General features: G+C 39.6%; 1 protein-coding gene across 2 annotated transcripts in view; it reads left to right on the top strand.

Annotated features, from left to right (window-relative positions):
• Positions 1-22,077, top strand: part of STIM1 (stromal interaction molecule 1) — a 186,056-nt gene that overhangs the window by 90,907 nt on the left and 73,072 nt on the right. The gene's annotated exons all lie outside the window — the stretch shown is intronic.

Here is a 22,077-nt window from a genome sequence, read left to right as displayed (position 1 = left end):
TCACCAGCTGAGCTCTTTGTGAGATAAGGTGGTTCTGGCTGCTGTGGGAGCCAGTTTGCAAAGCAGGAAGTAGAAGTGTGTGAGGATGAGATAGAGAAATCTCTAGTATGCTCAGAGCTTTGGTCCTGTTTGAGTGCAGGGTAGAGCTAAGTCTATTACAGAGTTTGATGGACTTTACCTGGAGCACATGCTCCAGCGGGATATCACTTTTGAAGCAACCAGGGCCACAGTTTATTTCTTTTATCCCAAGGCAACTCTTCTGCTAGGAACCCAGCAGTCTTTTGTCTACCCTTAGATACTTCTCTAGCCCTTTTAGTGCAGTCTCAGCATTCTAGCTTTCAGATGTTCCATATTCCCTAAGGCCAAGCCAGTAGCATCTTCTCTAGGAAGGCTTTTCATGACCCTTAAGGGAGAATTAATCATGTTGCTTTCACAGAATTTGGTATATCCCTTGTTTGTAGCTCTTTCCTCATATCCTTATTACCTATCTTCCCCACTAGTAGGTTTTATTTCCCCTGTAATGCTATTGTGCTTTAATTTTAAAAGATTATGTACTGGTGAACATAGCTTTTTCCAAAAGAGCCACATGCCACATCAAGATTCCCCCCCAAAAATAAAAATAAAAACCTTTCTGGAATAGATGGAAAAATATACCAAAAAAAACAAACACAACTTCCCTTCATTCTTCCTTTCCACGTATCTCCCATAGTCATAATATTAAGAGTTGAAGAAAACAAATTATTTATATGAAGCTCACATAAGCAAAAGAAAGAAATGAATTCATCAAAAAATGCCTTCATTTTTAACAATGAAGCCCAAACTAGGTAAGGTAAGTTTTTTGAAGGCAGAGATTTGTTTTTTTTAATTATGTGGCTCTAACATGTAAATGTGTACAAAATAACCATTAATAATGAAGAATGAATGAATGAATGAGTTAATGGTGGATTTTCAGTACTTTTCCTTATTAGGAGATCAAGAGCCCAATGGAGACCTGGCCGGTATAGCTCAGTGGATTGAGTACGGGCTGGGAACCAAAGGGTAGCCAGTTCAATTCCCACTCGGGGCACATGCCTGGGTTGTGGGCCAGGTCCCTAGTACAGGGCATGTGAGAGGCAACCACACATTGATATTTCTCTCCCTCTCTCTTCTTCTCTTCCCCTCTCTCTAAAAATGAATTAAAAATTTGTTTAAAAAAAAAAAAGACCCCAACTGAGTTGATTTGGTGAGTAAACCTCAGGCTGGGGCCAAATTTGATGTCTTTTTTTGTACAAACTTAAGATGATATGAAATATTCTTCTCTCTTGGGGTGTTTTCCCCTTGCCATTTCTTTTTTAGTGTTCCTCTTTTTCTTAATTGCCATTTAAAGATTTGTATGCTGAGAATGAGTTGGTGGGTGGGAATGTTTCTCTAAGGACACTGGGTCTAATAGCAGCCAGGGCTTTGTCTTTGATCACTGCACTGACTGAATCGCTGGCTTTGAGGGATCCAGGGAGGGAGCATGGCTACATGTAAGTGGGGTTTAAGAACTTTGTGTACGTGTGTGACGTGGGGTGGAGTGGGGAGGGGGGATGGAAGTGATGGTAAGATGAAAAGAGAAATTTAGAGTTTTTAACTCTTCCTCAGTACCATGTGTGTTGTAGATTTTTCCTTTTTGTGATTTAGAGTCAGAGTGGTCTAGTAGAAAGGGCAGAAGTCAAGAGGCTTGACTTTCTTCTGCCACCAGCTTACTGGGCCACCTAGTACAAACCATTGCTGCTCTATTGGTCTTATTTTCTTCATTTGTTAAGTGGGATCAGTCATCTCTGCCCTGTCTGACATCTTTGACTGTCACGAGGATTGGTAAGATGCTGGAGGAAGTTCTGTAGAACAGAGGTGATGGTGCCCTGAGCAAAGCAGGAGAAGAGCATAGTGACTCTTGTCACCAGCCTGTCTTTTCTCACTGAAGCCTTCCTGTCTCTGGAGGAAATCAACTATTGTAGCCCAGTCCTTGATGCTCAGCTGCCCCTGACTTTTCTGTTCTTTCCAGCTTCTAGATAGTCATTCTTCACTATATAGAATGTGGGTGACTCTGTAAGGTCAGTTGTCTCAGTAAGACCCTCTGTTACCTCTGAGTTTCCTTCATTAGAACAGGCACCGAGCTGTCTCGCCATTGTTGTTTTGTAGATCAGGTATTAAGAATATAGGCTTTCTAGTCAAGCACCTGGGTTTGAATCTTTACTTTTTTTTTTAAAGATTTAAAAAAATTTATCTTTAGAGAGGAAGGAAAGGAGAGAGGGAGAGAAATATCAATGTTTGGTTGCCTCTCGTGCATCCATCCCTCCTGGAAATTGGCCTGCAACCCAGGCGTGTGCCCTGACTGGGATTCGAACAGCGATCCTTTGGTTCACAGATCTGTGCTCAATCCACTGAGCTACACCAGCCAGGGCTGAATCTACTTTTACAACTAACTGGCTATGTGCTCTTAGGCAAGTTACTTAATATATACATGAACATAGTATATATGTATTTTTTAAAAGATTTTATTTACTTATTTTTAGAGAGAAGGGAAGGGAAGGAAAGGAGAGAGGGAGAGAAATATCAATGTGTGGTTGCCCCTTGCAAGCCCCCTACTGGGGACCTGGCCTACATGTGCCCTGATTGGGAATAGAACCAGTGACTCTTTGGTTCACAGGCCTGCGCTCAATCTGCTGAGCTACACCAGCCACTGAGCTATACTGGGCAGTATATATTTATCTTCTTCAATTTTTATTTGTATCAATTATTTGTATCTTCTTCAATTTTTTTCTTCAGTGTTTTATAATTTTCTGAGTACAGGCTTTTTACATCCTTGGTTAAATTTATTCCTAGGTATTTTATTTTATTTTATTTTATTTTATTTTTGATGCAATTATAAATGGGATTGGTTTCTTAGTTTCCCTTTCTGATAGTTCATTACTGGTGCATAAAAATGCAACTGAATTGGTTATTAATTTTGTACCCCACTACTTGACTGAATTCATTAATCAGTTCTAGTAGTTTTTGGTGGAATCTTAAGGGTTCTCTATATTTAGTATCATGTCATCTGCAAATAAGTTTTACGGCTTCCTTTCCAATTTGAATGCCTTTTATTTCTTCTTGTCTGATTGCTGTGGCTAGGACTTCCAGTATTATGTTGAATAGGAGTGGTGAAACATCCCTGTTTGTTCCAAGTTTTGAGGGAAACACTTGTAGTTTTTGCCCATTGAGCATGATGTTGGCTGTAGTTTAAGAATTTCTTAAATGAAATTTAAGTTTGAATACTTAATCTGCCATATACTTATACTAACTTTATAACTATGTCCAAGAGACTTGTCTTCTCTAAGCTGCAGTTTCCATATCTGTTAAATAGGAATCATAATATTCGTCTTGCAGAACTGATGTGAGAATTGAGTATATATGAAATTGTAGGTGTTGTGTAAACGTAGTTTCCCTCCATACCTGCCAGCTGTGTGTTATGTGGGGGCCCAGCAATTGCTAATTACTATAGTACTCCCATAGTAGCCTGCTGTACTCTGAGTTGCTTCTGAGGTGATGTTTTCTGGGTATTTGGGCTTAGGACAGAAGAAGGAATTATTAGTACCTTGGGATTTCCCTTAGTGTTTTCTGCCTTTTCTGTTTGCCTGCCTGGCTTGTTCTTCTTTGGATTCTAAGTTCATAGACTAGCCAGAATATTTTTTCTGACTCTTAGTTTTTCAATGTGTTTAAATCAACCAGAGTACTTTTGTTTAGACTCCTTTAAGCTTGCTCTGTTTGGTCCTTGTCTTTCTGCATTAGCTATTAGTATATCCTGCTTATTTTCAGTTTTCCTGACCTGTTACACTTTTTCCAAGGCCAATACAGCACCCACAGCATCTGAGGTAAATCACTTTATATGGGTGACTTTAATCAGTAGGAAGCACATTAGCCTGTAAGGCAAAAGATCTAAATTCTAGTGCTGGCTATGTCATGATCTTGCTGTGTGACCTTGTGTAAGTCTCATTCCCTCTCTGGGTCTCAGGCTTCTCAGCATTAAAATGATTTTAACCAAGTAAGTTGTTTCTAAGCATTGTTAAATTTTTAGTGAGTTTGGACAAATTATTTTTGGGGGAGATGGGGTACTTAGCTTCCTCATCTGTAAAGCTAAGAAGGTTGGACTGAATAATTTATAGTCTTTTTCAGGCCTGCATATTTTCTCCTCATTCTTTTTTTTTCTTCTTCTGATTTGTATTGCTCTCTGGAGCATTTCTGTGACAGTTAACAGCTGTGGACAGGAAACCCTTGAACGCTTCTAACTTGGCAAAGGTTGTTGCTCCCTCTGAACCTCATCCTAGCCCATTTCCTGTGTTTACAGCATTTGGGTTTTTCACTTGGTGACAGGCCTGACAGGTCCTACTCCAGTTCTCTCTCCATGGCCTGGTGTAGGGTAGACCAAATGAGCACAAGTTGGGGAGTTGGGAGACGGGGTTTCAGCCTCTGTTCAGCTATGTGATTTCAGGCACGGGTGTGTGACTTCAGGCAAGGGACCTCCCTTGTAAGAGTTCAGTGTCCTCATCTGTAAAACCAGTGACTCTTTCTGGCTCTGATATTACAGGATATGAACATTTGCCTCCCTTTTATTCCCCCTGTAGGAGCCTCTGTTTAGCCTGTTCTGCATATTCCACACTGGAGGAGACCCAGGGGAACTCCCTTTGCATTTCCTATATGGGAAAACAATTAGAGGAAGAAAGGAAGCCGAACAGCTATCTCAGGCCTAGATTGGCAGCTGAGAGGAGTTGAAGTGGGGAGCTGGTGTGACTGAATTGCCCAGCCAATCAGATGTACAGTTGGTAGCCAGCAAGATACCAATAGGCATTTATTCTTATGAAGACTCTGGAGAGAGTATTCCAGTTCCAGCCCTGCTTTCACCTTTTATGTGACTTGAGCAAGTCTCTTAGTGTATCTGGGCCTCAGATTCCTCCTTTTAAATTAGGGATAATGAAAGTGCTGACATCACAAAGTCATAGAAGAGACAACATACATATAAGTCCCAGCATAGTTCCTGACATGTTCATCCTGCCTTTCTTAGACAGTTACAATGTACTTAAATCTGTTCTTGGGTAGATAGCACACTCCAGTTCCATTCCAGAGGAGCTAACAGGCCAGCTGGGGCCAGAATTCAATTATGGTTAGAATTCAGTTATGGTTAGAAGAAACCTTCTGAGGTAGTGTCTGGACCAGACTGAGCTCAGTGGTCTGACATCAGAGGGGAAGACTCACAGAGCCTGGAGTGGTGAATGAAGACTTGCTGATGGAAAAGTTCCCTGGGTCTTGAAGGGTCAGCAAGTCTTAAACATGAAAAGCTAGAGGGAGAATAATTCTAGATAACCATCTACCCTTTATCAGCTCTGGTGCTTTGTATAGGTCAATTTTGCATACATCTGTTTCCTTTCTCTTTATTTAAGCAGTTATTATCCAAGGGATTTATTCTGTTCCTCTTAAATTTTTAAGAGAAAAAAAATTTAAGACAAGGGGAAAACACAACATTTATTCAGAATCAACTAGTTTTATTTTAATCAATGGGCTAGGTAGTTTGCTTGTATAATCTTAAGTACTTAGAAAATTGTATTATTATGCCACATTTTCATATGAAGAAACAGTGCCTCCAAAAGGTTAAAAGGCTTTTTCAGCTCAATATTAATAAATAATAATGGCAAATGAAGGGAGCCCTACATAATAATTGAGTATAGATTAAATTAGTTTAGAAGATATGTATAATTTAGCAGTTCCTAGGTTAAGTAAATATATATTTACTTAAGTTCTTGATCTTTCTTTAAGATTATGCTATTCTTATTAGATTATGCTATCATATCAACAGATTATGCTATTACAGTTGTTCTGATTTTTTACCCCTTTGCCCCCACTCCACCCTGAAACCCCCACTCCCTCAGGCAATCTCCCCCACTGTTCATGTCCATGGATCATGGGTATAAGTTCTTCCGATACTCCATTTCCTATACTGTACTTTACATCACCATGGCTATTCTGTAACTGCCTATTTGTACTTCTTTGGGTGGAGTACAATTCCCTCACCTCTTCGCTCACTTACCCACAGCCCCTTCCCATCTGGCAAGCATCAAAACATTCTCTGTATCCATGATTCTGTCTCTGTTCTTCTTGTTTGCTTAGTTTGTTTTTTAGATTCAATTGTTATTAGATTTGTATTTATTGCCATTTTATCGTTCATAGTATTGATCTTTTTTTTGTAAATAAGTCCCTTTAACATTTCCTATAATAATGGTTTGGTGATGATGAACTCCTTTGGTTTTTTCTTGTCTGGGAAGCACTTTATCTGCCTTTTGATTCTAAATGACAGCTTTGCTGGGTAAAGCAGTCTTGGCTGTAGGTCCCGCTTTTCATGACTGAGCATTTCTTGCCAGTCCCCTCTAGCCTGCAGTGTTTCTTTTGAGAAATCAGTTGACAGTCTTATGGGAACTCCCCTGTAGATAACTAACTTCTTTTCTCTTGCTGCTTTTAAGATTCTCTTTATCTTTAACCTTTGTCATTTTCATTATGATGTGTCTTGGAGTGGGCCTCTTTGCATCCATCTTGTTTGGGACTCTTGGTGCTTCCTGGACTTGCATGTCTGTTTCCTTCACCAAATCAGGGAAGTTTTCTTTCCTTATTTTTTCCAATAGATTTCCAATTTCTTATTGTTTCTCTTTTCCTTCTGGTATACCAATGTTTCAAATGTTGGACCTCTTGAAGTTGTCCCAGATGCTACTTGTACTATTCTGGTTTTTTTGGATTCTTTTTTCTTCCTGTTGTTCTGATTGGTTGTTTTTTTTTTCTTTTTTATGTTCCAAATCATTGATTTGATTCTCAGCTTCATCCACTCTACTGTTGTCTCCCTGTAAATTGTTCTTTATGTTAATTAGTGTATCCTTTGTTTTTCACTGGATCTTTTTTAATGCTGTTGAGGTCCTCACTGAGTTCCTTGAGCATCCTTCTAACCAGTGTTTTGAACTCTGCATTGCTGCTTATCTCTGTTTTTAGTTCTTTTTCTGGAGTTTTGATCTTTTCTTTTATTTTGACCATCTTTCTTTGTCTCCTTGTTTTGGCAGCCTCCCTGTGTTTGTTTCTCTGTTTTAGGTAGAGCTGCTTTGACTCTAAGTCTTGGTAGAGTGGCCTAATGTAGTAAGTGTCCTGTAGGATCCAGTGGCACAGCCTCCCCTATCACCCATGCTGGGTACTTAAGGTGCATCCTTTATGTGGGCTGAATGCACCCTCTTGTAGTTGAGCCCTGTTGGCAGGTTGCTTTTGGCAGGTCAGTGGGAGGGATTTACCCAGGCTAGTCAGCTGCAAGGACTGGCTGTAACCACTTAACACCAACTTTCACCCTCTGTGAAGGACCAGCTATGCAGGGGCAGAGTGGTGGTGCTCCAACATGATCTGCAGTTGTCTACTAGGTGTGCTGGCCATGGGACTTCCTGTGTGGTGCTGGCCAAGGCCAGCCCCGACCTGTGTGTTGCCTGGGGCCACCCTTCTTGAGCTAGATAGCAATGTGAGATGGCTGCTACTTGTGCTGGGCTTGGAGATTCCTAGGCAAAGACAAGCTGTGAAACTAGGCTGGCTGCTACCAGTCCTGGGCCTGGGGCTCACTGATGCCAGCTGGTGCTTATTTGAGAGAATTTAGGAAGTTGTGTAGCATGAGCCAAGGCCAGCCACTCATAGGGAAAAGCAGCTTCGTTGCGCCCCCAAGTTGGGTGGCATAGAGTCTCTGCGGATCTCCAAGGAGGGTCAAACAGTGTTAGGTAGGTTGATGGAATCTCATGTGGTGAACCAGCTTGCTGGCTTGGTGCTGGGAGGTTAGAAAATGGACAATGGTTTCTGCTCACCTTGATTCCAGACATTTCATTCCCTCCATTTATGCCACTGGTGCTTTTCAAGCTGCTATCTGGGTGCTGGAGCTCAGAGTGAGTGTGAGTAGGTAATTCTGTGTGTGGGTTCTGTAAAAGGAGTTGCTTGGGGCTCCAGAAGTTTCTTCCACCAACTCAATCCCTGCTGGTGTTTGCAGCCAGAAGTTTTGGGACCTTCCTGGCACTGGACCCCTGGGCTGGTGAGCCTGGCATGGGGCTGGGCTCCATACTCCTGAACTATACCTCCTGAATTTTTATCCACCACTCTTGGGTGAGGAACCAGTTTGTTCCTCATTTGTGCCTCTCCTACCAGTCTGGATGGATGTGGTTTCTTGAATTCTGTGGTTGTCAGACTTCTTGACAACTTGACTTCTGATGGTTCTGAGTGATAGTTGTTTTATATTTTAGTTGTAATTTAGATGTGTTTGTGCCAAGAGGTGAGCTATGTCTGCCTATGCCACCATCTTGACTGGAAACCTGTGTAATAGAGTCTTTTGTGCTGAAGGTGGTGATCTTATTCCTGGCTCTTACCTATATTTACCTCTTGTTATTAACAGTACTTCCCAATTCACTAGATCCCCATTTCTACCATTGACTTTGATTCTAGCTCCCTAGTCCAAATTTAGATTCCTTCTTTTCCCTAATATTTACCGAGCACCTATTATATTGCCAGACTAGAGATGGATGCAAATATCAGTTTCTGTTGGATCTTGCAGTGAGGTGGTTAAACAGAAAATTACAACAAAAACATCTTGGTAGTAACCAAACCCTTACTGTGTGTTGTGCTGTATTTTAAATACTTTATATATAATTAACTCATTTGATTCTTACAACTCTGTGAGATATTTTCTTCCAGTTTTAAAGAAGATGAAACAGGAATAAAGAGGTTAAGTAATTGGTCTAAGTTGTAGTAGAGAGAAACATAGGAACTATGAGAACACAGAAGAGGTGCTCTCCATTTAATTCTAGGAGTCAGTGTAGAGAATTTCTGGAGAAATTAGAAAAGGGCTGAGTAGAATCTTGAAACTTGAGTAGCAATTAGTCATATGTAGAATGGGGCAAGGATACTGCAGGCAGAGGGAGCATCATGTACAAAGTAACAGTGATCCTTGCTATTTATGGAGTTGAAAGTAGTTTAGTGTGGTGGAAGTGTTGGTGTATGTGAATGAGTGGTGTGAAGTAAGACTACAGAACTTGGCAGGTCCCACTCTCAAAAGCCTTGTCTGAGATTTTTTGAGTCTCAGACTCAACATAATATATGCACTATATATGTACTACGTATACATGTAGTACATATATAGTATATAATACATACAATATAACATATATAATAATACAGTATACTACAGTATATAGTATATATTGTATACATGCACAATATAATACATAATATTATTATATATAATCTCATATAATAGAAAGAATTATATGATATACTTTATATAGGCCAACAATTCTCAATCTTGAGGATGTGAAGCTCTGAAAGGGGTCTTAGAAAGGTGTACCATGAACCCATATTATTTCCCTAATCAATCATTTTTTAATCAGTGGGTACTAAAATGTACAACTATTATTATATGAAGCTTTTTTTAATTCCTCATTGAAAAAGAGTTAGGAATTACTGTTGTAGGAATTTGGGATCCCTGCAAAGAAATTTTTTTAATTAAAATTTTTGTTGAGATAATTGTAGACTTACATGTAGTTTTAAGAAGTAATACAGAGAGATCACTGGGAAACTGTACGAAGTTTCTCCCACAGTAACATTTTAGAAAACTGTAGTTGAATATCACAATGAGAATATTAACATTGAAAAAACCCCACCAATCTTGTTCACATTTCCTCAGTTTTACTGTACTTATGTATGTGTGTAAATTCTGTTCCAACACACGACGATCCTTGCCCTTTTATAACCACACCCTTCCCTCCTGTCTGGTTTCCTCTCCCTAACATTTCTAAAATTTTGTCCTTTCAAAAATTTTACATCACTATAAACAGAATCATAGAATATGTAACATTTTGGAATTGGCTTTTTTCCCTCAACATAATTCCCTGGAGGTTCATCCGCGTGGTTATGTGTATCATTACTTGGTTTCTTTTTATGCTGAGTAGTGTTTCATTGTATAAAAGTACCAGACTTTAACCATTTACCTGTTGGCTATTACACATTAAGCATCTCTGAACATTTGTGTACAGGTTTTTGTGTGAACCTGTGAAGGATTTTATTCAGGAGAGTGGTCTACTCAGATTTGAATTTTAGGAAAAGTATACTGACTACTTGAGTAGATGAGTTTGAGAGACACTAGAGCAGAGACAGAGAGATCAATGAGGAAGTCCATTACAGTAACTGAGGCAAAATGTATTGAGATTTGAACTCAGTTCTTTTTTGTTTGTTTGTTTTTTATTTAGTTATTTTTCAAGTACAGTTTTTTGTCTATTTCTCCCATCCCAGCCCCCCCCCCCGCCCCATGCTCCCCACCTCCCTCCCATTTCCAACCCCCTTAGTTCTCATCACTGAGTCCTTCATATTTGTTCCTCCAAATCCCTCCTTTTTTCCCCCTTAAATTCCCTTCCCTCTCCCCTCTGGTCACTGTCCCTGTGTTCTCTATTTCAGTGTCTTTGTTTTTATTCTGCTTGCTTGTTTGTTTTGTTGTTTAGCTTCTTGTTAAAGGTGAGATCATATGGTATTTGTCTTTCAACACCTGGCCTATTTCACTCAGCATAATGCTTTCCAGTTCCATCCATGTTGTTGCAAAGGGTAGTAGCTCCTTCTTTCTCTCTGCTGCATAGAATTCCATTGTGTATATGTACCACAATTATTTGATCCATTCATTTACTGACGGGCACCTAGGTTGCTTCCAACTCTTGGCTATTGTAAATTGTGCTGCTATGAATATTGTGGTGCATAGGTTCTTTGAAATTGATGTTTTAGGATTCTTAGGGTATAATCCTAGCAGTGGAATTGCTGGGTCAAAAGGCAGGTCGATTTTTATTTTTCTGAGAAAATTCCATACTGTTTTCCATAATGGTTGTACCAGTCTGCAATCTCACCAACAGTGAACTAAGGACCCCATTTCCCCACAACCTCTCCAACATTTGTTGTTTGTCGCTTTGTTTATGATAGCCATCCTGACCAATGTAAAGTGGTATCTCATTGTGGTTTTAATTTGCATCTCTCTGATAGCTAGCAATATTGAGCATCTCTTCATGTGTCTCTGCATATTCTGTATGTCCTCCTTGGAGAAGTGTCTGTTCAAGTCCTTTTCCCATTTTTTAATTGGGTTAGATGTCTTCTTAGAGTGGAGTCGTGTAAGTTCTTTGTATATTTTGGAGATTAAACCTTTGTCTGAGGTATCATTGGCAAATATGTTTTCCCATACAGTTGGTTGTCTTTTTAATTTAATACTGTTTTCTTTAGCCATGCAGAAACTTTTTATTTTGATGAGATCCCATTTGTTTATTCTTTCCTTTATATTCCTTGCTCTAGGGGACATATCGGTAAAAATGTTGCTGCCTGAAATATCTGAGATTTTCTTGCCGATGTTCTCCTCTAGAACTTTAATGGTGTCACGGCTTATATTTAAGTCTTTTATCCACCTTGAATTTATTTTGGTGTATGGTGTAAGTTTGTGCTCAAGTTTCATTTTTTTGCACGTAGCTGTCCAGTTCTCCCAACACCATTTGTTGAAGAGACTATCTTTACTCCATATTATGTTACTGCTCCCTTTGTCAAATATTAATTGACTGTAGAGAGTTGGGTTGATTTCTGGGCTCTCTGTTCTGTTCCATTGGTCTATGTGCCTGTTTTTATGTAAGTACCAGGCTGTTTTGATTACAGTGGCTTTTTAATATAGTTTGATATCCGGTATTGTGATCCCTCCTACTTTGTTCTTCTTTTTCAAAAGTGCAGCTGCTATTCGGGGTTGTTTATGGTTCCATATAAATTTTTGAAGTGTTTGTTCTATGTCTGTGAAATATGCCATTGGTACTTTAATAGGTGTTGCATTGAATCTGTATATTGCTTTGGGTAGTATGGACATTTTGATGATGTTAATTCTTCCAATCCATGAACAAGGTATATATTTCCATTTGTTTGTGTCTTCCCTGGTTTATTTCTTCAGGGCTGTGTAGTTTTCTGCATACAGGTCTTTTACCTCCTTGGTTAGGTTTATTCCCAGATATTTTATTTTTCTTTTTGCTATATCGAATGGGATTTTTTTCTTGATTTCTGCTCCTCCTGATTCATTGTTAGTATACAAAAATGCCTTTGATTTCTGGATATTGACTTTGTATCCTGCTGTTTTGCCAAATTCATTAATTAGTTTGAGCAGTTTTTTGGTAGAGTCTGTAGGATTTTCCATGTATACTATCATGTCATCTGCAAACAGTGACAGTTTTGTTTCCTCCTTTCCTATTTGGATGCCTTTTATTTCCTTTTCTTGCCTAATCGCTGTGGCCAAAACTTCCAAAACTATATTGAATAGAAGTGGTGAAAGAGGACATCCTTGTCTTGTTCCTGATCTTAGTGGAAAAGCTTTTAATTTTTGCCCATTGAGTATGATGTTGGCTGTAGGTCTCTCATATGAACTCAGTTCTTTATGCTTTGCCATAGAGGTCTTTCCTCAGAAATCACATCAGGCTCATTCAGATGAGAGAGCCAAGGTTAGGGAGCCGGGGCTGTCAGAAGGCTCAGGCACTCTTTATTCTTGATAGTCTCCAATCAGGGGAGACACTGTGCTACCATAGCTGAGAATTGCATTAGGTAAGGAAGGGTGGCAACCCAGTTCTTATAATCACCATCCTGTTAGCAAGGCTTTTCTGTAGATGTTCTTGGTTATTTTCTCAAGAAAAGAAGGGGGATCAGTTATCTTCCTTGTATTGTTTGAATGTGTGGGACGGAAAGATGATGAGAAGCTCTCTCCTAGTTCTGATCTCTTTTGGAGCCCAGGAATGTGTTCTCTGGTCAGCCAGCCAGCAATGGGTCTGGGAGACTTGAGGATGACCTCTTGTTGCTACAGAAACTGAAATCTACATTGTTTTTACCCCATGCAGTGATGTGCCTGGCTCCTCACTGTTTATATACTCAAGGCATTTATCACTGTGCTCTTGGGATAGCCAGCCCCACATATGAACCCAGAAGTGTATAATTCTAGAGGCCCCATTAATGGGTGCAGCACCTTCCCTGGACACTGTGTAAAGTCCTTATCTGGGTAAGGACTCGGGTGCTTACCCCAGTACTTTTAGGAAACTTTTCTCAGCAGAAAAGTTTTGAGTTGTCTGTAATTATTTTTTGACCATCTCAGACCCTGATGAGTGCTGGTAGGGTTGAAGAATGTTTGGGGTAGGCGCCAGGTCAGAGAATTTGGGGTAGCTTTTGAACAAGTATGGGTTGATTTAATTTCTCTGGGGCTGTCCCACTTCTTGGTACAGATAGCCTTAGAATATAAAAACCTGTAGTGTAGGGGATATGCTGAGAAAGCGTATTTTCAAAATCTGTAGGCATCCTTTAGCAGATGTGTTGCCCAGCACTGAAACACCAGAAAAATCAGCCTCCTCTTGCTGTAGTTGGGAAGTTAAGATTTGCAGGTAAAACAAAGAAGAGAGAAATGACAAATAAAGTACTAATGCTTTTATGGGGCCTCACTGTTTTTCATAGGACTTCACTGATTTTCAGATGAGACAATTAACCCATAGGAGAAGTCAGGGAATAGGAAAGTTGGAAATCAAAGACCCACATCTACCACTTCTGAAATTCAGCATATATTTTAATAGCTGGGAATTCAGGTAGAGGGGACACTGGAGGCCAGAGAAGTATGTCTTAATTTTATTTGTTTTTCCAGTGCCTTTGGCTAGTTCAGCTAGCTAGTTCAATGTTCAGCAAGTAGCTGTTAGAAAGTTATAAATGAGTGTTGACATGGCATCATGTGAATACTGAACTGGGGGTCAGATACTTGTCAGTCAGAAAGGTTATGGTACTAAAAGGGCAGGCAAATGGGCTATTCAGCAGCTTGGACAAGAGTCCAAAGCCCTGCAGGAGGCACAGGAAGAGGCACAGAGCATCGGAGCAGCTGGAAAGCCCCTCCACCAGAAGCCCAAGTTAGTGAGGTCATGGCCTGCTTGGTAGGAACTAATGTTAGGGGTTAGCCATTTTCTTCTGGAAGAAGACTTTTTGTGACATGAAAGTTTGAAGACAAGAATACTGAGAGGAGGGCCCTGGGTGGTGTGGCTCAGTGGACTGAGTGCCAGCTTGCGAACCAAAGGGTCACTGGTTTGATTCCCAGTGTGGGCACATTCCTGGGCTGCGGGCCAGGTCCCTGATTGGGGGTGTGAGAAAGGCCACACATTGATGTTTCTCTCCATCTCTTTCTCTGTCCCTTTCCCTTCCTCTAAAAGTAAATAAATCAAATATTCAAAGAAAAAAAGAATACTGGGAGGAGGAGTAAGGTAGAAATGGGACCCAGGAGGGGTGGTTGACTCCCTTTACTCTCAGGGAGGGCTGATGATTTCTTCATCTTTTCTAGCAGATGGTTAGGTTTCATATGCTTAAACAGAAGCATATTCCTGTTCTCTTTTTCTCCTCCTAGCAGAGTGTACCAGAAATTCAATATTTGTCCCCAAGCATCTTTTAAAACTTTCTTAATGAGAAAGGGGCCTTTTCATTTCTTAATGAGGAAGTCCTAATGAGGAAGGGGCCTTTGTGGGATACTAAAGAAGTTAAGGCAAAACCAGAAAGTTCTATTTTGTTTTAACTAATTAATATTTTTCAGAAAGTTCTATTTTACCCTACTTGGGGAATGGCAGAAGCCCAGTTAGGATTTCTGTGTTTGTGCTTAATAGACAAAAAGTACCTGATGGGACCCGCCATTTGTTGGCCTTGGAGAGTCAGAATTAGTAGTTCTGAAGAGCCCTCTTGCATAGGCTCATCTGGGTCTCCAACCATAGCCTTGCACAGGACATGGCATAGGAAGTTAGTGTGGCTTTTTATCCAGTTCTGCCACTGTTTTGTCAGCCAACGTAGGGCAAAACAATCCCATTTCATGGGCTTGTATCCTCCTCCAGTAGTAAAGTGAATAGTGACCCTGCAAAGCCCCTCCAACTCTGCCTTTAGAGTCTGAGTACAATGAGAGAATCCCAACATCTGTTACTTCTACTCTGTGCCCAGAGCTTTTGCAAGATTGCTAAAAAGAACCCATGACTTTGGGTTCTTTAATAATCAAACTGTGTGAAATGCTGTGCTTCTTGTTCTTGGGCTTGCTCTGTTTGGCTTGCTCTCGCTTATGCACCCACCCACTGTCCTCTACCTGTTCAAACTATGATATATCCTGCTATTCTGGTTTCTTGCCTTTTAACATCTTTTACTGTATCTTTGTAATTCATATACTGTGCTAATTCTAGTACTTTTTATGAGCATGAACTGGATTGTTCATCTCTGTTTGAATTTGCTCCTTCATGCAACAAGTTCTTCCAGGAATTCATTTGTTCATTCAACAAATGTTTATTGAACCCCAGTGGTTACAGCAGGGAGTTTGCTAGGTGTTAGGTATTGGCTAGAAGCCAGGGTTCCTGCTGCTATGGAGCTTACAGTTTAGTGGAGAAAACAGACATTAAGTGAATTATCACACAAATATTTATGATTGTGAAAAGGGTTATAAATGAAAAATATAGGTGCTTTAGAGTATATCATGTGGACCTAAACCAGTTTGGGAGAGATGAGTCAAGGAAGATTATTTGAAGAAAAAGTATTTAAATTGAGACCAGCAGCTTCAGTCAGAATTTGCAAGTCAAGAAGGAATGAAGAGCATTTCACATAAAAGGAATTATAGGTGGTTCTTTACATAGGCTGTACATTAGCATCACCAAGTAAAAGAGAGTATATGAAGCAATAGGACTGGTGCTTCATACTAGCGGTTTCTATGGGGAGTATTAAATGATACAGCTACTTTGGAAAACAGTTCAGCATTATTTAAAAAGTTAAACATATCCCTGTCATGTAACCTAGCAGTCCACTCCAAATGGATCTCAAGATAAAAATGAGAACTTGCCCTGGCTTGGTAGCTCAGTTGGTAGAGCGTCATCCCAATATGCCAAGGTTGCAGGTTTAAGAACCAACCAATGAATTAATAAATAAATGGAATAACAATGGAACAACAAATTGATGTTTCTCTCTCTCTCTCTTCCCCCTACCCTCTCACCTCTCTCTCCCTTCCTCTCTCTAAAATCAATAAATAAAAAAATGAGAACTCATTTTAACTTAAGAAAAATAACAACCTTTTTCCACACAAAGACTTGTACATGAATCTTCATAGCACTTTATTTGTAATAGTAAAAACTGGTGAATGGATGAACAAACTGTGGTATATCCATTCAATAGAATATTACTCAGTGATAAAATGGAGCAAACTATTGATACACGTGACAACATGGTTGACTCTCAAATCACACTGAGCAAAAGAAGCCAGACACAAAAGAGAACATACTGATGATTATACTTATTTGAAGTTCTAGAACAGGCCAAACTAATTCATAATGATAGAAATCAGATCACTGGTTGTGTGGGGGAGAGGATGATGGCTGACGGTGAAGAGTTGAGGGGGAATGATTTGGAGTGATGAAAATGTTCTATATTTTATTGGGGAGGTGGTTATACAAGTGTGTATGTTTGTCAAACACATTGAACTGTACACTTAAAATAAGAGCATTTTATTGCATGCAGCTCTACCTGGAAAAATATACATGCTCCATTTTCATAAATATTAGTGTCTTTTTAAAAAATTATTTTAATTGTTCAAGTTTTTTTCTTTAAATAAACAGAAAAGTTAAGATAGAAAGGAAAGTAGGGTGGAGGAGGGGGGGGGGGTGTGTGTGTGTGTGGGGGTCTGGTGGGTTATTTTTTTTTATTTTCCCCCCCCACCCCCTTTTGGGGGGGGCCGTAGTTCCTGCAGCGAGGGTGGTGAACGCCACGACTGGGCGGTGGTGAAGGAGAAACAAAAAGGACGAACCGAAGGAGTTGTTGGCTATGACACCAGCAGGTGGCAGGTGGCCTCTTGGCCTTTACCCGATAGTTTTCATTTATAACACTTTTCATAATTGTAATTGAACTTTATCTTAAGAAGAATGAGAAAACTTTTGAGGGCTTTAAGTAGGGAGATGACTTGGACAGAGATTCAGCTGGTATGCACTAGCACTACCTATATCTAGCATTCCTGCTGGCCTTTCTCAGGGCAAGGGTGGATTCTGAGTCACTGCACAGCTTGCTGGTTCTGGCTGGGGAGGTGGTGGGTGAAGCAGGAGAAATTAATTATTCTTGCAGATGAGGCCCCTGTTGGTAAAATATAGCAATTTCCAGATTCTCCTCAGGTTCCAACTCTGCAGTGCCCTTTCTCTACCCTAATATGTACCGCCTTTCTTGACTGCTGTTTCTCTCACTTCTTTCCCTTTGGGCTTGTGTCTCACATCAGACAATCCCATTGTGAGGCTCAACTGCAGTGGCTCTGCTTTGCATGCCTACAGGTATGTGTTCCCGGGGGGATGAGTTTCTGTTCGGTGATAAGAAATGAAAGTGGCTGGGAGAGAAGAGGCATTATTAGGTGGATGGTGGATACTGGTGGGTTGTACTCAAGAATTCTCTTGCCTTTTGGGGAGATATGGATTGTTATGAATCCATCCATTTGTGCATTCATTCAGCCAGCATTTACCGATTTTATCCTTGACAGGGCAGATGTTGTTGGTGCCATACTGGGTCCTGGTGCATAGACTGAGTCAAACTTAGTCCTTGCCCTTTTCTGGATGTGGCATGCAAACAACTCAGAGCATGAGAATTAATGTAGCAAAGTTATGTACAGAGTACTTGGGACCATTTAACAGTATACGATTAACTCTGCTTGGAGGAAGAAGAAAAGATTTGGACATGAGGAAAAGGACTTTGTGGTTTTGTCTGCCAGTGGTTAACAAAGTGTGGTCTGCAGACCCTTGGGAGTTACCAAAATATTTTTGGGGGCCCAGAAGGTCAAAGCCCTTTTAATTATAATGATCAGATGCTATTTCCTTTTTTCCCACTGTGTGTACATTTGCATTAATGGTGAAAAAGCAATTAGTAGGAAAAACTGCTAACACCTTAATAGGAATCAAAGCAGTGGCAAAAAGCTGTGCTAGTAATTGTTGTATTCCTCAACTTCATGGCACTCTCAGTTTTTTAAAAAAAGTTTTCTAATGACAAAGTAAAATATGTTAATTTTATTGTATTCCATAAATACGTGTCTCTTTAGTATCCTGTGTGATGAAACAGGACATTGAGAATAATGCACTTCTGCGTGTAGAAGTTTGATGTTTATCTGAAGGAAAAGTGTTTGTGTGAGTGAGTTGCAAACTGAACTACCTTTTCTTTTTTTTCAGGGAACACTATTTTTACTTTAACACATAATATGTATTTGGCAGACATTTTCTTGAAAATGAATCAAGTGAGTTGCTTTAAGGAAAAAACTATTAGTATTTGTTGCCAATGCTAAAACTTCAGCTTTTAATTGAAAATTAGAATTTCAGGAAATTTATATCTGCCACTGCAAATTTAAAGCTTTTCTGATGAAATCAGTGGTGTTATTAATAATTATGATTATTTTGATATTATCATATAAATGGAACGTGTCAAATATAAAAGCTCTGCCTAACTCATTGAATTAGTAGTTTCTAAATGACCAGTGCATCATGTTACAAAATCGTACATGGATCTGTTCAAAGTGCGACATAGGCCAATGGATTTTAATGTAATAGATACAAAAAGTTCATCCATGTAGTTTCAGATTTTGCACTGCAGCTAACCTTTAATAAACCTACTACTTGTTGAGTTTTGGTGTAGTATCAGAGAAGAACGTCCATGATTATCCGAAAGGTTATTAAAATACTCTTGCCTTTTCCAGCTGCATATCTATGTTTTGATCTTCAAATAAAACAAGACATTGAATGAGGAAACATATAATAAGACTGCAGCTGTCTTCTATTAAGCCAGGCATTAAAGAGATTTGCAAAAATATAAAACAGTTCTATTCTTCACATGATATTTTCCCCCAAAACAATTATTTTTATAAAAATACATTATTTATATTAACAGAGGAAATTTATTATTTTAAAATGAATTAATTGCTAAATATTAGAATTGGTGTTTTAATGCCTAATATGATACACATCAAACAACTTTGGTATTTAAAATTTTAAGTGCGTAAGTGGGTTTTAGGGTCAAAAAAATGACAAAACCTGGTTTTATGGTATTATCTCTACTTTAAATTCTTCTCTTTTCTACCTAGAACATTCTACATATATTTGTGGAGTTGGTATTTAGTTATTCATTAGAAAAAAAACCCCAAAACATTTACTGAGCATCTACCAAGAATTGGCTTTTGCTTGCTGCTTGGGATATGGTTCTAATTCCTCAAGGAAGTCAGAGTCTAATGGGGAAGACAAATTAAATAGGCAACTGCAACGTGGTAGGAGAAATGTTACCAATGATAGATGTAACTGCTGTGGGAGTCAGAGTCACTTGCCAGCTCACTGAGAGCACGAGTGATCAATTTAATTGGACTGTACTGCCTATGTTTGATTCTCCACAGTCTGACAGGAAAAGTGGCTGAAGTTAGCAAGAGATGGGAATCATTCACTTGCTGCTTTGGAAGGAAAGAAGGAAAGTACAAATGTATTGAATGTCAGCTTTATGCAGGCCCTCTGCTAGGTGTTTTGACAAATGTGGTCTTATTTCATTCTCACAAAATCTCCATGCAGCAGGAATAATTATCCTCATTTTGCAAATGAGGTATTGGAGGCTGAGAGAAGTTAAAGAACCTGTCCGATATCCTATGGTTGTAACTGATGAAGCTGGGATTTTGACATACGTGTTCTGACTCCAAGACCAGGACTTTCATTGCGGTAATAATGTGTTGCTAAATAGGTGGACCTAAATCTAAGGTATTTCCAGATGGCTCTGGGAAATCTTGCCAGATTAGAATGTAAAAAATAAAGTAGAAAAAGTCTCAGAAAAGAGAGGCAGCCTAGGGAATGCTTGGTTGAAGGACTTATTTGAGAATTTTGGACAGGATTCTACAGCCGTATGGAATATCAGGATTTTATGCTCTCTCATCTTCAGTCCCTTTAATCCTTCTCTATGCCAGATGATGCCAGCAGCAAAGGTCACCTGTCTGTTTGATCAGGTTACAAATCAGAGCTTGTTGTTTGAAGCCTAAACTTCCTAGACTGGCTGTAACCTTTTGGGAAAGGGCCTGGCTGATTTCAGGTGCCCAACCTAGAGACCCGCAGTCCCTCGGACTTGGTAAACTATTTCTATTATTTAAAAAAGCCCATTAGGAGTTGTGCTTTATTTAGAATAAGTAAAGCACATGTGTGTGGATGCAGGCTAATGAAAGGATCAGGAGTCTTTCCTTTGGGTCAGAAATGTCAGTTCATTGTGGTTCGGGGGTGCTGCCAATGGTTTTCCAGAACAGGTTAGTAAACTATGGCCTAGGGGCTACTCAGCCCACCTCCTGCTTTTGTAAATAAAGTTGTTTTGGAACACAGCTAAACTCATTTACTTGTGTTTTGTCTATGGCTACTTTTATGCTCAATGATAGAACCTAAGTTGTTGCCACAGAGACAATATAAGCCCATAAATCCTAATTTTTTTTATTGTCTGGCCTTTTACAGAAAATGTTTGCTGACTTTTATTCTGTTATAGCACTTAGCACATAGTGTTTTAATTGCCTATCTCCCTCTCTTTCAGCTCTTTGAGAGCAAAGATGAGATCTGATTCATCTCTTTACACCCCACCCTGATTACAGAGCTGGACATATGAACAGTACTCAATAAATGTTTAAATGGATGCATAGTATGCTGATCAAAAAACTCTCATGGGCAATTATATGTGCCTTTGAGTAATACAGAAACAAGAATAAAGGAGGGACAATGTTATGTTGGTTGTGCTAATCTCAGTGCTGTGTTCTTTATAAACTAGTCATTACTTGTTGGCTTTATTGCAGTTTTTTTTCCATGGATAGGATAGGAGTCCATGAATGAAACAGTCATGACAAGAGCTCTTGTTGATGAGCAAGTTGAGAAACAATGGCTTAATCTTTGGTTATATTCTACCCTTTCCCTTAGCATCTACCACCCCTTTACGCCCACCCCCCACCCCCAGCTTAGCAAGACAGATGTAGAGGAATATAAGCATACATGGAAATACTCCTTTTGTATGCATACTATTTATCTTACTATTTTTTCTTAAAATAAAGCCATTTCTTCAGTGAGATTCTTACCAGTATTACCATTTGTGGCTTCCAGAAGACGAAATCAACCTAAAGTTATCTGGTCACCGTGGCATAAAGGCAGTCAGGTGAAGTGCTGGCTTGAGAGTCAGTAGACCTGGGCTCTCACTGTGGCTCTTCAGCTGCCTTTGAGTTTGGGCACATCAGCTAATACCTGTGAACTTCAATATTCAACAGATTTTTATAGAATCACATCTGAGACACTTAAATTTTTTTGAATTATGCCCCTTCCTCATTTTAAAAAGGATTTGAGCAGCTAGCAAGTGTAGTGGGCAATCTGTCTAGTCCTGTCACTGCCTGACCAGCAAACCAGTAAATGATTAAATGGATTAGAGTGTTTCAGGTCTTTGATTAGTGCCTTCTAGAAGGCTTGAGAGCTGCGGCCTCCATACCCTGTCTTTGCTTTCTCTCCTATTATCCCAGCATCTTCCATCATCTGGGAAGTCAGGGTCTTTCTTATAACATCTTTGGAGGTGATCTGAAGAGTATTTTGCCTAGAAAGTAGTTATCAAGATCAGGGTCAAAGGAAAGAGGAATTTTATAATCTGGGAATTGGAAAAAATACTAAAAACTGTCATGAAAATGTCTTTTACAAATAATGAACTTGAGGTCCAGAGAAAGGAAGTCATCTCCGTAGAATCACATGATAGAGCTAAGACTAGATTCCAGACTCTGCTGTATGCATCGGTTGGGCTGTGTGTCTTCCAGGTTCATACGAGAGGATTAGATGTCATGAAAGAACTAGGGTGGCCTGCCTTTAGTGCAGGTTTTACTTCTGCATGAGTGACTGTGTGCGATGGTGGACAGAGAAGGCCACACTCCAGATTCCCGGACTGGTTTATCAGATGAGCTTAGGACTTCAGATGTATGATAGATATTTCCCGAAT

The sequence above is a fragment of the Artibeus jamaicensis genome, unplaced genomic scaffold (assembly GCF_021234435.1).
Source record: "Artibeus jamaicensis isolate MK-2021 breed Jamaican fruit bat unplaced genomic scaffold, CSHL_Jam_final contig_64, whole genome shotgun sequence".
Taxonomy (NCBI): domain Eukaryota; kingdom Metazoa; phylum Chordata; class Mammalia; order Chiroptera; family Phyllostomidae; genus Artibeus; species Artibeus jamaicensis.
This window is presented reverse-complemented; position numbering and strand designations above follow the sequence as displayed.